Raw genomic sequence first — 14793 nt, 5'->3', positions numbered from 1 at the left:
GTAAATCCCCGGAGAAAGGTAAGGGGGGGTGTAGACAGGGCCGGGGGGGGGGTGAGTTAGGTAGAGGAAGGGAGGGGAAGGTGAGGGGAGGGCGTTAGAGGATTCCCTCCAAGGCCGCTCCGATTTCGGAGCGGCCTTGGAGGGAACGGGGGTAGGCTGCGCGGCTCGGCGCGCGCCGGCTATACAAAATCGATAGCCTTGCGCGCGCCGATCCAGGTTTTTAGCAGATACGCGCGGCTCCGCGTATCTACTAAAATCCAGCGTACTTTTGTTTGCGCCTGGAGCGCAAACAAAAGTAGGCTATTTGCGCGCCTTTTAAAATCCGCCCCTTAGAGAATAGCCACTGCCGTTAGTAACGGTAACATGGAATAGACTTAGTTTTTGGGTACTTGCCAGATTCTTATGGCCTGGATTGGCCACTGTTGTAGACAGGATGATGGACTTGATGGACCCTTGGTCTGACCCAGTATGGCATGTTCTTATGTTCTTATGTTCTTGCTTGTTAAGTCATGATCTGGTGGCAAATGCTTAAATCCTAACAATTTGCATCATTATACACTCTAGGGGCCAACCAATTCAGGGAGCCTTTTCCTGCTCAAAGGAAAGGGAACTCTCCCTGGTGTAGCAGCCTATCTCTTAGCACTTGTTGACCCATCTTCAGAACGAGAAAAGAGCTCCAAGGTACTTAGACTGTGGCAAACACAGTGAGACCATGCTCATAGTGATACGCTGCTCCAGGTTGCCTTGCTTTGAAGGCTCGTGCTTCACTTTAGGGGCCAACCCATTCCAAGGAAGCCCTTTCCTGCTCAAAGGAAGGGAACTCTCCCCGGTGTTGCAGCCTATCTCTTAGCACCAGTTGACTCATGTTGAACCGCTCTTCACACGGCACCCTGCTCCACGTCGCCATGCTTTGAAGGCTTGTGCTCCACTCTAAGGGCCAACCTATTCCAGGGAACCCTTCCTGGCTCAAAGGAAAGGGAACCCTCCCCGGGTGTAGCCAGTCTGTATCTACCCTCTGACCCATGTTGAACCACTGTTCACATGCACCCTCCTCCATCTCTTATGTTCTTATGTTCTTATCTCGGCCTTGAAAACTCTCGTTTGTATATCAGCTAAGTCCACCAGATTTTAAAAGACCAGCGAAAGCTCACTAGATGCCAATGGAAACACACCATTCTAGGGGGCAAACCCATTCTAGGGAGCCCTTTCCTGCACAAAGGAAAGGGAACTCTCCCTGGGTATAGCCAGCCTGTATCTACCCTCTGCCTCTGTGCCTTGCTGCCATAAACCAGATGACTCACTCAAGTCCTTGTGGTGTTCTTGCCATTATCATGGTTGCTCAGTGTGTTGTGCTAGTCTTTCTGCTTGCTATGTTCCCCCTTTATTGTGCTGTAAGATGTTGATGCCACTTGTCTTGCCACTTTGCCTGTCATGCTGCCTTCGATGGTTCAATCATCTCTTATCGGTGCTCTCTTTTGAAGTTGTGATGTGTTTTTAACACTCTCGCTGCTGCTTTGCTCCTCTATTAAAACACTCTTCTTGCCACTCCTGGTACTCCTTTGCCCCTTTAAAATACCTTACGCTATTCATGCCACTTTGGTGCCACTTTGCCACAGTCTAAGTACCTTGTAGCTCTTTTCTTGTTCTGATGATTGCTCCTCAGAAATTTCATCAAAATTGATAATAAAACCCCAATTCTGCAGCCAAAAATAGGCTGTAAATACTTCCCCCATTGACTTTAATGGGAACTGGAAAATGAATGCACATATCAACGTATCGGGGTCGCCATTGAACGAATGCAATATATTTGCCCACCGACGAATACGAATACCGAATCGGACAAATCCGTACCCTCTGCACATCCCTATGATGAGGAAGAGCTGGAATGGGACCAGGGACAACTCTAGCCTAAAAGATAAGCTTAAGAGTTTCTTTTTCTTTAAAATGTATTATGAAGAAGCCATGATATGTTGCTAAACTGTAATTCGTAAAAAGGATTGTTTGCTTTAATCTGAAGTCTCAAGAAGGGAAGAATAAAGGCTGCAACTTTGCAAAGTTTTTATTTTTTATTTTTGCTTAAATTCTGGCTTAAAAAAAAAAAAGACCCTGTCTGAGTGGTGATTGTGCTGCACTTCAGACCTACCTGCAGGCCAATTATATGAGACAGAGAGAAAGAGAGAGCAGAACACTGCAGGAAAGCCACAGTATTTCCAAAGGTTGTTTATTTGGTTTGTTTAAACCCTGGCTTAAGAGATTGTGTCCTGAATGGTGTTCCATTAGCAGACCGATACAATAACATGTGCTCAGGCTAGCGCACAGGTTAACCTGCTGTTGGAGACATGTTTTGTAGGGGTGTGCATTCGTTCCTTACGAATCGGGAATCCGCAACATATAGGGCCCTATTCATTGTATTCGTGGGGAAGAGAAACGTATCGCGATTCCCCACAAATACAACAAATCTTTGCCGAATTATTTGGCCGCCTAAATGAGCCAATTTAAACAAACCCCCCACCCTCCTGACCCCCCTAAGACTTACCAAAACTCCCTGGTGGTCCAGCAGGGGGTCCGGGAGCCATCCCCTGCACTCACACCCTCGGCTACCGGTTTCAAAATGGCGCCGATAGCCTTTGACCTACTATGTCACAGGGACTACCAGTGCCATTGGTCAGCCCCTGTCACATGGTAGGAGCACAAGATGGTGCTGATGGCCATGTGACAGGGGCTGACCAATGGCACCGGTAGCCCCTGTGACATAGTAAGGGCAAAGGCTATTGGCGCCATTTTGATTACTGGCAGCTGATCGCCTTTGCCCTCACTATGTCACAGGGGCCAACCGTCGGCCCCTGTGACATAGTGAGGGCTAAGGTGATCAGTGCCATTTTGAATACTGGCAAGTCTTGGGGGACCCTCCTGACCCCCACAAGACTTGCCAAAAGTCCCTGGTGGTCCAGCGGGGGTCCAGGAGCGATCTCCTGCACTCGGGCCATTGATTGCCAGTAATCAAAATGGCGCAGATAGCCTTTGCCCTTACTATGTCACAGGGGCTACCGGTGCCATTAGTCAGCCCCTGTCACATGGTAGGAGCACAAGATGGTGCCGATGGCCATGTGACAGGGGCTGACCAATGGCACCGGTAGCCCCTGTGACATAGTAGGTCAAAGGCTATCGGCGCCATTTTGAAACCAGCAGCTGAGGGTGTGAGTGCAGGAGATGGCTCCCAGACCCCCCGCTGGACCACCAGGGAGTTTTGGTAAGACTTAGGGGGGGGGGGTCAGGAGGGTGAGGGGTTCTAGTTAACTTAATTTTTGCGGGGAAATGAATAGGAATTAATGGATATAAGTATTGGGGGGGGGGGGGGGCCCTTGCCGAATGCAACGTATCTGCCCCCCGATGAATACGAATCCTGAATGCAATGTATGGCGTCCCTCTGCACATCCCTAATGTTTTGGATGTGTGTCCGTAACCCCTGATGCAAGAAGGGAATCATTGCATCCAAAAGGTGCATCCAAACTAGGGCATAGCTAGCTAATAGTGCTCATCACATGTAAATTCCATGTTAATGAGGCTATTAGGTATTACCCCCCCCCCTCCCCAGGTAAAAAATAACCATGTGGCCAATGGTCACATTTTAACCCTCAAAAATTAATGCCAGCCCCGGAGCTGTTGTTAAGTTTTGAGTAGCCCCCAAAATTGAACAGAAAAGCAGAAAATACTTTTTCTCTGTTGTTCCTCTTACTTAATATCATGGCGATATTAATTCAGAGGAACCACAGAAAGCAGCAACTTGAAAAAAAAAAAAGTCTTGATGGCAGTCAGGTTAGGAAATGGATGCTCAATTTATAATCATCCATTTTCCTAACTTGAAGCTGTGTAGGGGTTAGGAAAACAGATGCTCTTAAAATTGAGCACAGTCACTTCTCCTGGGTACCTGATGCCAAAGAGGCGCTAAGGATGCACAATTTCCCCTAGCCCCTTCTTTTTAACGCAGCGGCTCATTTGTCTACTGCATAGCGCACAGGCACGCCTTAGGAAAGCGAGCGCTCATGATTGAGAGCCCGTTTTTCCCACACAGATATTGCATCGGCTTGTAAGAAAGTGACAGTGAGAGAAGCAAGCTGCAGAAAAAGCCAGAGCATTAATGCAAACTGTTCTTATCTTCTGGGATTAAAAACTAGCTGTAAAGGAATGTTTTGAGCTGTGTGTGTCCTCAGCTGCATGCTCCTCTGCAAGCCAATTAAGTAAGAGAGAGCCTACTGGGAAGCCAGAATACTAATAAAAGATGTTCTGTATTTTGGCTGATTTAGGGCTGGCCTGAGTTATGCATGAACTGAACTGTACACTCCCTGCAAGTTAAGAAAAAGAGAGAGATGGCAGGAGAAGACAGAGCACCCAACTAAAAGTTATTTGGTTTTGGCTTACATGTGTGAGCTTAAAGGGACAATGTCATGAACTTTGTATGGTCTAGACTGCCTACTCACCTGGAAGTTATTTAAGAGAGAGGTGCAGGAAAGACCACATTTTAACCACAGTGGTGCTAGGCTTTCTGACTCTCTACCTGGTCAGTACTGGAATAGAGGAATCTTTTTCCTGATTAAATGCTTCTGAGTGCTGTGGTTTACTTCTTTATTATTACTGAAATTTGGGGAGTTATGCAGACAGCAGTTTGTCCTTATAGTATGCTTGAGCCATGAGTGTCTCTAAGAAACCTGGTAGAAGACTGGAATGAATGCTGAAGTTCCTGGTAAGCTGGGCAAACCTCACCTTCAGCAACTGAATGAGTAATTTCTACACTAACCCTGAAGAGCTGGAAATGGGGCTTGTTGGGTTTGCTTTTTTATTTTAAAGGCTAATCAAATGGATTGTAATTCCCATCTTGGGGCAAACATAAGACCCTCTGATAGAAGGGAAAATCAAGGAACTTATGTAACTGGTCCTCAAGTTGAATGCTTTAACCTTCACTTTGGGGTGGTAAGGGTCCAGATTCAGTCTGAACGGGGAGGAAGAATAATCCTCTGGGGCCCTCTGGTGTGTCTATCTATGCTTTACTTTCAATATCCACACTAAAGGTAGAGGACATCCAACAGGTGCCAAACAGTTCAGAATAACAGTTCAGAATAACAGTTCAGAATAACAGTTCAGGCAATAACAGCAACAAGGTAGGAAAATCAGGAGTAATGTTCAAATAAAATAGTCTTTACTGCAACTTAAATAAAATAATCCAATCTACAATGCCAAAAAATGCATCAAACAGAACAGTATCAAAAATATAATAGCAATGAAGTTGATTGTTAATTTGTCCATCTTAGGCGTTACCTCCTTCTCACTTCTCTTGCACCATTATCCATGCAGGAAAACTGCTCCCCTTGCAATGTAGGAAAACTGGAATGGGATTCCAGCATAAAGTCAATCAGCAAATAGAAGAAAATCCCCAATCACAAAAACTGCAGGACAATTGTCCCCACGTACAAAAACATCCAACTGCTATTGGTCCACATTTAAACTTTTCTTCAAACTGGAAAATAAACTGTATAACTGTCTCAATGGGTTTAGCCCTTTGAATCCTTGTATCAAAATCTTCTTATCCTTACTTCTTCTCATCACTCAGCAATCAGACTCTTGTTTCAAATCCTCACTCTTGTACCAAGTTCTTAAGGATACCGGGGATATGCTCTTCCCTTCAAACTGGTCAAGTCAAAGACCCAAAAAATCCTTCAATCCCAACTCTTTCACTGTTCAACTACAAAACCTGATGAGCAGAGGCCCATCCAGAAAGTACTCAGCACTTTTCCTTCTGAGACCCTGTGGAGTAGGGGATCCAAAGCTATCCAAAAAGTATTTGAAATTCTGGGAGTATATATAAAAATACTAACTCCTTTGCCTTGAAACCTTGTAGAAATCGCTAGTTGCTTTCCAGTGGCGCCTTCAGCCCGGTCTAACCCTCTCCTGAGAGCTAGGAATGAAACTCAAGCTCTGTTCTCTTCCTGTTCACCTTCCTTTGAAGTTCTGGGCATGCTCCTAAGCAATATATATCCCAGAAGCCATACCTTCCAAAAGATGGGGATATCACACAGGGAGGAATCCAAAATATAAAAACCCCTCCCAAAGCCATTAAATATTCAAATGACAAGGACAATATTAGTGACCGCTTAGACCCCCATCACACTTACAGGTAGACTGTCTTGTGTGCTTGGAGGAAAAAATAAACTTATTATTGTTTGGAAGCATCTATTTGTTCTGGACTCTAACTAAATTCTAACACAGAGAGGTAAATTTGAAGAGCCACGTGTGGGCGCACATGTGCACGCGCCAATGGCCTCAGCCATTTTATAACATACATGTGATTATGCATGTTATACACATGTATGTGCACCCTAGTTTATATGCATGCGCGCATGTGTGCGCAAAGGCCGCCTGGACTGCGTAAATGGGGGGAATTTCATTAGATACGCATACCAACGTTAGAGCCCATTTTCAAAGTTCGTTCCTAGTTCACCCAGTTAACCAATTGCCCTTCCTAATCTCCCCTGTTAGTTAGCCTACATTTTACCCTGTTAGGCCAGACCCCCTAAACCTCGCTAAGTAGCCTATAATGTTTTATGTTCTTACACACCATCCATAGCAGAAGAAAAGTTACATGTTAGGGGACACCAGTGCACACTTGTGCACATAAATTCGTACGCACAGAATTCATTCCTCTGCCCCTGGCCCGCCCCTTTTCCCAGAAAACATTTTTGTGTGCGTAACGGGAGATAGTTGCGTTGTCTTGGGCCTTTTAAAATCCACGCATGCAAGACTTTTAAAATCGACCAGTAAGAGTACTTCTTTTCTTAAGCCAAAATGTTTTGGAGGAGAATGGCATTCCTAAGGGCCTACACAGAAGTACACGTGGGACAAGGCACACGAGGGAAAATAGAAATGCTTAAACCAAAACCATAGCCCTAGGCAGGGGTAAGGAAGCGTTGATGAAAGGATAGAGGGCACTGGTACCTCCTGGGCTGTCTGTTTTCCCCTCAAGATCTAGAGCACTGGATGTGCACAACCCCAACCCTAAACATCTCAGCTTAATGAAATGTGACTACCAGGTTGTTTTCTCCCTCAGGAATAAGCCTTACACAAGTGGCCCAGTACGCTAGTAAGCAGGATCTCTGCAGCTGTCAGTGATAAATCCGATAGTAGATAAAATGATCTGTTCTTTGGATGTAAAAAATAAAATCCTTTTCAGGCCAAATTAATTTTGCTATAATGTTCCTCCTATTGGTCCCTCAGTTAGGTTTGAGTAGGGGAAATACTCAGTTTGTTTAACAGTGAAAAGGAGCACCTAACTTGCTTATGAGAAGTCAAACTTGCTGTTTCTCCAGTATAGACGGATAGATTGATTTCCTTCTAGCAGAATAACATGGCAGGAGGCTTTGATCCAAAATCCTTGGGAAAGGAGACTGGGGTAAGAGTGGAGCTGGGTAGGTAAGGGGATGGGAAAAGAAAATGATGTTTCCCAGTAACTATGCCTGGATTTCTAATTAAATTCCTGACACAGCAAGCTTGAAAGCACATTCATAATTACAGTCGACCTTTAAGACTGAAGGAAAAATCAGGTTAGAAGAGAAGCAGTCTTGGTTGACTATGAATAAAAGAGATAATTAAATGGTAAAAATGGATTATTCATGTTACATGCTTTAATTATTTTTAAAAAGTATGAGATACAAAAGCCATTAAATACAATTATAGAAGAGTAAGACGGTATTATGGTGGGTGAACAAAGCAACAATGTTCAAAGTGAATTGGGACGAGATTAGAGTTCCTCTCCTAAGCTTGGAGCCAGGAAGTAAAATGGTGAATGCAGGCACTCTTGTATGAGTGCAGATCAATAGAAGAAGCAAGCTTCACTGATTTTGTCCACAAATTTTCCCTAGAGGATAACTTTAGGGCTAAGTAAAAATATATATATATGTGTGTGTGTGTGTGTGTGTATATATACGTGTGTGTATACATGTCTGTGTGTGTGTTTATATATATATATATATATATATATATATATATATATATATATATATACGTGTGTGTGTGTATATACATGTGTATGTGTATATACGTGTGTGTATACGTGTCTGTGTGTATATGTTTATATATACACACACACACACACACATAAACTGCTTTCCTTTCTGCCCCATTAACAGGGGAACCAAACCAGGGATCTTTGGTGGCTTACCAGCTACTCCCTGGCTTTTGCCATCATTCAGGCCCCACCCACCAGTAATATCAGTAGGCAGCAGAATAAAGAATTTGCTTTCTTGGAAATAAATTAGTTCTTAATCTTTTCAAAACTGAGGTTTTGCTATTGTTTCGTCAGGAAACTACTAATATTCTAGCTAACTTTATCTTTGAAGATACTGTGATACCTTAGCAGTATTGGTACATTTCATTATGGCCTTATGTGCTCTCCCTGGCTCAGAAGTCATTTTTTAAACTTCAGCTTTTACAATCCTTGAAGCTTTTTCTACAGATCTCTTATTTCTGTCTAGTCACTCAGTCGCTAGTCTTGACCTCCTTGGACTATTGTAATTCTCTTTTTCTGGACCTTCCAAAGGTAACCTTGAAGGCCTTACAATTTATCCAAAATTTGGCATCCCATTTAATTTCAGGAGGTTCAATGTACGATCACATCTCCCTAGTTCTGATCAATCTGCACTGGCTGCCTGTCATTTGGAGGGTCCGATTTAAGATCCTGGTATTGATTTTTAAAGCTATCCATGGTCTGTCCCGTAGTGTGTTGGTTATATTATATGTCATCACCATCCTTCTTACAATCTTCATACCTTGGAACTTTTGATTCCCATTTACCCTGATAATGTGGAGGATTAACCGGAGGGGGGAGGCAGGGGGATCCGCATACACACAAACTTTCTTACATACAAATCACATTAACATACTCACATGTTCACTTTTATACTTGCTGTCACAAACATACATGCTCATTCTCATACAAATACTGCAAATATTATAACAGACTCTAGAACACTAATACACCACCTACGGGGAAAACAGACCACGCCGTACTACAAATCCCTACAGAGAAACCACATGCTAATGGAAATATTGCACCTCAGTCATACATGCAGAATACAGAGTGACTCTTACCGAATAACTGAAATGGAAAGCTCGAGAAACCAGACTGAACAGTGGAATTCTGAAGAAAGAGCAAAATATGAATATATAATGCACATTTCCAAAGATAGCATATGGCAATTACTATAAAATCAAAATAAAATGAGTTTGTTTTTTTTTACCTTTGCTGTCTAATCTTATTTTTCTCATCGGTTGGTCCTGGCCTATTTTTTCCATCTTCTCTTCTTGTTCTTTTCCCAATTCCTTTTTATGGGTCTTTTTTTCTTTCTGTTTCTTCTTCCCTTTCTCCCTCAAACATACACACAGGTATTCACTCTCACATACAGACTCTCACTTACACACACACACACACACACACACACTCTCACTCTCACTCTCATATGCTGTCTCCATCTCACACACACACACCAGGCTCTCTTTCTCACATGCTTTCTCATACACATACAGGCTGTCACCCTCATATGTTCGCTGGCTCTCACAAACAAGCATTCTCTTTCACACACACACTAATTGATTCCCAGCCTCCCCCTTGCTTCTAGGCCTCCTTCTCGAGCCACCATGGGATGAAGTCCATGCTGGCCCTGCTGCTGGACCTCCTTTTCTGGGCTGCCACATGATGGGCTGCTACAGGGCTGTTTCTTTGGACATCTTATAGAACTAATTGGGTGGACCATGGCCTACCCCATGGCTGCAGAGACACTGACCCTCCTTCTCAATATGGGGCCAATGTGCCATTTACTTCCTGCCTGCATGGGGCCGACACGCCTCTTACTTCCTGCCTGAGCAGTTCCTGCAGTCTTTTTCCGGGGACTGTTTCTACAGGAAGGAGCACCAGGAGTTTTCAGATGTTGGCCCAGAGACCCAGCAATTACTGCAGAATTCCAGAGTATCCGGGCCAAATCTGAAGAGTTCCCAGGTATGGCAATCATTGATCCTCAAATATGGGGCTATTGGAAGTTCCATCTCTTAAGCAGTTTCACCTGAAAACTTCGTGCCAATGGACTTTTGCAATAGCAGGACAAAGTCTCTGGAATGATCTTCCAGAGACTTTAAGAAAGTAAAACTATTTGCTAAGATTTAAAAAGGCTCTTAAAACCCATCTTTTTTTCCTTGGTCTTCAGGATAGATTAATGGGGCAATTATTTCCTGTTTTTTTCCCTGGGTTTCTGGATTTGTTTGGGCTATCTTGGCAGGGTGGAGGGGAGTGGGTTAAGCTCATTTAAATAATATGTGTATATTGTTTCATGATCAATGATTATTAAGTATGTATCCTCTATTCCTTGCTGAGGATGGTAGATCAGTGGGTTATAAATGTTATAAATAAATAAAACCAGCTGAACATCAGAATTGACAGCTTCACCAGCAGCTGTCATTTTTCTTCTTCTAGTAGCCTTGCGCAGAAGAACTTAGTCAGGGATCCTTGAGGGCTCTCCACCAGCCCTGAGGCTTCCTCTGGCTGCACTGTGACTTGCCTTTGAGTCAGTGGTGGAGTGAAGAGCTGGCTGAACACCTGAGGCAGCAGTTTCACTAGCAGGCTCTTACCTCTTGTCTGCCAGTGACCTTGTGCAGAGGTACCCAGCAAGAGATCTTTAGAGAATCATCACCAACCCCCGGGCTTTCTCTGATGACTCCATGGCCTGCAATCATCCAGAACCTGCCCACAGGTGATGTCAACTGGTAGTGAGATGAAGAACCGCTGAATGCCAGAGGTGGTTCATGTCAAAGGTACGAGTCTAAGGGGATCACCCCTCCGAGAAGTCTCCTTGGAGAGTGCGCCATGAATAGGAACTACGAGTTCCCTGAATGATCCCTTTTTCTGGTTCATCGAAGTGATGAGAAATAGGAGATCTTTTAAAATCTTTTCAAGCATTTGATTAATTGAATAACTTTGATTTTATTTGGTGTGATTGATTCAAATCTAAATTTTGTGTTTATACTGACTTATTATACATGGATAGTATATTAATCAGTGGAGAGTTGACAAGAGAATTTTGGACTTAATTTTACATGTAGTTTTAGACTATTTTAATCATTGTACTATTTTAATGATAGTATTATATATTTATTATTGTTTTGATGTCTCAGTAATGCTAATGTCTATTGACTCCAGCTTCTTATCATAGGCTTCATTATTGGAATGGTTTAATTCCAGCAAACAAAATTGCTTTGTTAATTTAGGTGGTTTGTCTCATTGTTCAACCATCATTCTCTTTATGGGCTATTGGGCTATCTGTACTATGGGCCTGATTTTAAAATGCATTTACATGCTTAAAACTGGATTTCACACTTGTAAATTCACTTTATCCATGTAAATGTGAAAATTGCTACAATATATGCCTTTGAATTGCCCATGTCATACTCACGTGTAAGTGCACTTTACACACATACATTGATTTAAAAAATTGCTATATGTGTCACTCCTTTGAAAATTATCTCCTATATCTTTAGTATATTTAACAATGAGAGTTTTATGCATAGAGGGAAGTATGCAAAAAATTCAAATTCTTCCATCTGGAATAGAGAGTGGAATAGGCCTTGTCCTGTCAAGATTCCTTACACAGACCCTATGTATAACCAACACTCCTGTAACCCACCAGATCTGTTCCTCTTATTCATATTGGCTCTGTTTATTTACAAATTGCTATAAAAATTAAGTGTTTACTCTTGGTGTGTTGATTGCATATGGTATATTGTGAAATAAATGAGGGGGTTACCCAAGAAGGGGCACCAGGTGGGTATTGGGGTTGGGTACTCACTTACCTCCCCCCTCCCCATCCAAGGCAGGAGACCCCACAAGTGTTTATCACGCTATTACATCTTTTGTTAACTGCCTCTCCCTTAGCCCGGGTAACTTAAATTACCTTGGGTAGGAGGGGAGGGAAGAAAGGTTCACACATGTATTTGTATGTAAGCCTACATACATGCATATGTTGTGGAGTTTATGATATGCGCAAGTTTTTAAATACTTGCGTAGATCTTCTCGCGGGCCTATACACACTTAAATGCTGGTTGCGCATTTCTTCGAAAGTTTTCTTCAATGTCTCCAGCATGGTCAGTTCTTTCTGCTCTCTTTTTTACACTTTTCTCTTCTTTATAATATCAGAAATTAACTTTCTCAGGGGCGTAGGGTGACTGCTGTAGTTGGTGGTGCACCAGAAAATTTGAGGCTGCAAGTTGCCCTAGACATGGGCGGATTGCAGGAAAATATCAGCCCGGGGGATTTTTTCAAAACTGTCCCATGGGGTATCTAACGCACTCATGCACTTTCCCTGTAGCACTTGTATCTTCTGGCTGCGGCAGGATGGGCTCTGCCTTGGCCTTGCAGGCCTCCAGGGCCGGGGCTAGCTTTTTTGCTGTCTTGTGCAAACAACTACTGTGCTGACCCCCCTCACCCCTGACATCATTCGGTCTCTGGCCTGTACCCATCAAAAAAAGCCCAGCTCCTTCCAGCAATCTATATATTTAAAAACTTACACCCCCAACCCAAATGGAACCCATGGTCAAGAGAAGGGTATTAAGTACTAGAGATATGATTTGGCCGAACCTTTTGATTTGGCTTTCGTTATCAGCCCGCCGCAGGAAATTTTGTTTTCTGTGGTTTGGGCCGATTTTTTTTTTTCGGCTGTCCTGATCCGAAAAAAAAACAACACCCCAACCCTTCAGATGTAATTAATTAAAATTCACCACCCTCCCGACCCCCCCAAAACTTGCCTAAAGTTACTGATGGTCCAGTGGGGGTCCTGGGAGTGATTTCCCGCTCTCGGGCCGTCAGCTGCCAGTAAACAAAATGGTGCCAGTGGCCCTTTGCCCTTACCATGTGACAGGGGCTATTGGTGCTATTGGCTGGCCTCTGTCACATGGTAGGAACAATGGACAGTCAGTGCCATCTTAAAAAATAGTGTGGTCCATCCATTTCTTCTACCATATGACAGGGGTCGGCCAATGACACCGATAGCCCCTGTCACATGGTAAGGGCAATTGGCGCCATTTTGATTAGTGGCAGCCGACGGCCCCAGAGGGGGATATCACTCCCGGGACCCCTGCTGGACTACCATGGATTTTAGGCAAGTTTTTGAGGGGTCGCGAGGGTGGGGGATTGTAAGTAATTAAATTTGAAGGGTTGGGGTGAGTTTGTTTGGGGTTTTTTTGTGTGCCCTTTCTCCCCCCTACCCGAAAATGATAAGAAAACCACATGAAATTTTGTGGGTTTTCCTATCGTTTCAGGGACCCCCTGAACCACGACGAAATAGGAAATATCGTCTATATTTCCTATTTTGTCGCAAACGAATGCACATCCCTATTAAATACCCTAAGCAAACCTTACAGCTTTGCGCACGCACGCACACACAAACACATACACTCTTCAATTATGCATTTATAACAAATTTTACATGAAAAAAGAATATTCAAAAGTACAGTCTTCTGAGGCAAAATATCACTTACAACATGCATATTATATTTACATGCACTGCTGTGATGCCAACCAGAAAATCCTACAGAAAAAGACACTTGGAACTCCTATGGAATTCCATTTTTTGTAATGTGTGCTTGGTGTGGGCTTGGCCCTCAGAAAGCCATGAATAAACAGAATTATCATTACAATATAGTAAACTCAACAACTCAACATGAAAAAAGTATGTTCAAATTCTGGGGTTACATCACAAAAAAAAAAGTCCCCCTCTAATGCTAAACATTTTGTGAAGAAACACAAACCCCCTGTAAACAAAAAAAACAAATAAAATGGTGCCTAGAACCATGCCATGCCATATAACAGAACTAACTCTCAGGACTCAAATAACAGCAGCCTTATGAAAAAGAAGCAATGCAAATACTACACCAGGCCTTAGAGCATTAAGATACCACCTACTGGGATAAAGAACAAGCCAGATGGCTACAAATCTCTAAAGAGAAACTACATGCTAGCAGCAATACCGCACCTCAGTCACACACAGGCAGAACACAGACCGACCCTTACCTAATACAGAAATAAAGGACTACAAATTAGAAATAGAAACATGCAAAGCCAAAATAGAAAGCCGAGAAACCAGACCCTGAACAGTGGAAGGCTAAAGAGCAAAATACAAAATGATAAGAAATGCAGACATATTCCAATTACTAAAATCTCAAAAGATTTTTTTTACCTTTGTTCTCTGCTCTTTTTATTTTTCTAATTAGTTGGTCCAAGCCTCTCCTGCTGCTTTGCTGCTGCCACCCTCCAGCTGTGCCGGGAAGTTTAAAAAAAAAAAAAATCATATGATGAGAGCGACTGGCCCACTGGGAGAAGCCTGGTTAGGGCAATCTGTCCCTGGCCCTAGAACACAGTCCACCCCCCTACATTACCCTGTAAGCACTACTTTCTTTGATGCAAAAAGCCTAGCAATTTTATGCCTACAGCAACCCAGTCTTTAGAGGGAAAATTAGCTAAAACTTAGCCATCCCTTAAAATAATCATCTAATCTATCACCATCAGTTACAATAAAATATGTGAATGAAAAAATATTTTCAACAAGAACATTCAAAACCATTTTTCTGCATGCAAATGAAATTAATAAAGAGCATAAGAACATAAGAAACATAAGAAAATGACATACTAGGTCAGACCAAGGGTCCATCAAGCCCAGCATCCTGTTTCCATCAGTGGCCAATCCAGGCCATAAGAACCTGGCA

The sequence above is a fragment of the Rhinatrema bivittatum genome, chromosome 5, assembly GCF_901001135.1.
Source record: "Rhinatrema bivittatum chromosome 5, aRhiBiv1.1, whole genome shotgun sequence".
Classification (NCBI taxonomy): Eukaryota; Metazoa; Chordata; class Amphibia; order Gymnophiona; family Rhinatrematidae; genus Rhinatrema; species Rhinatrema bivittatum.
Note: the sequence above shows the minus strand (reverse complement) of the source record.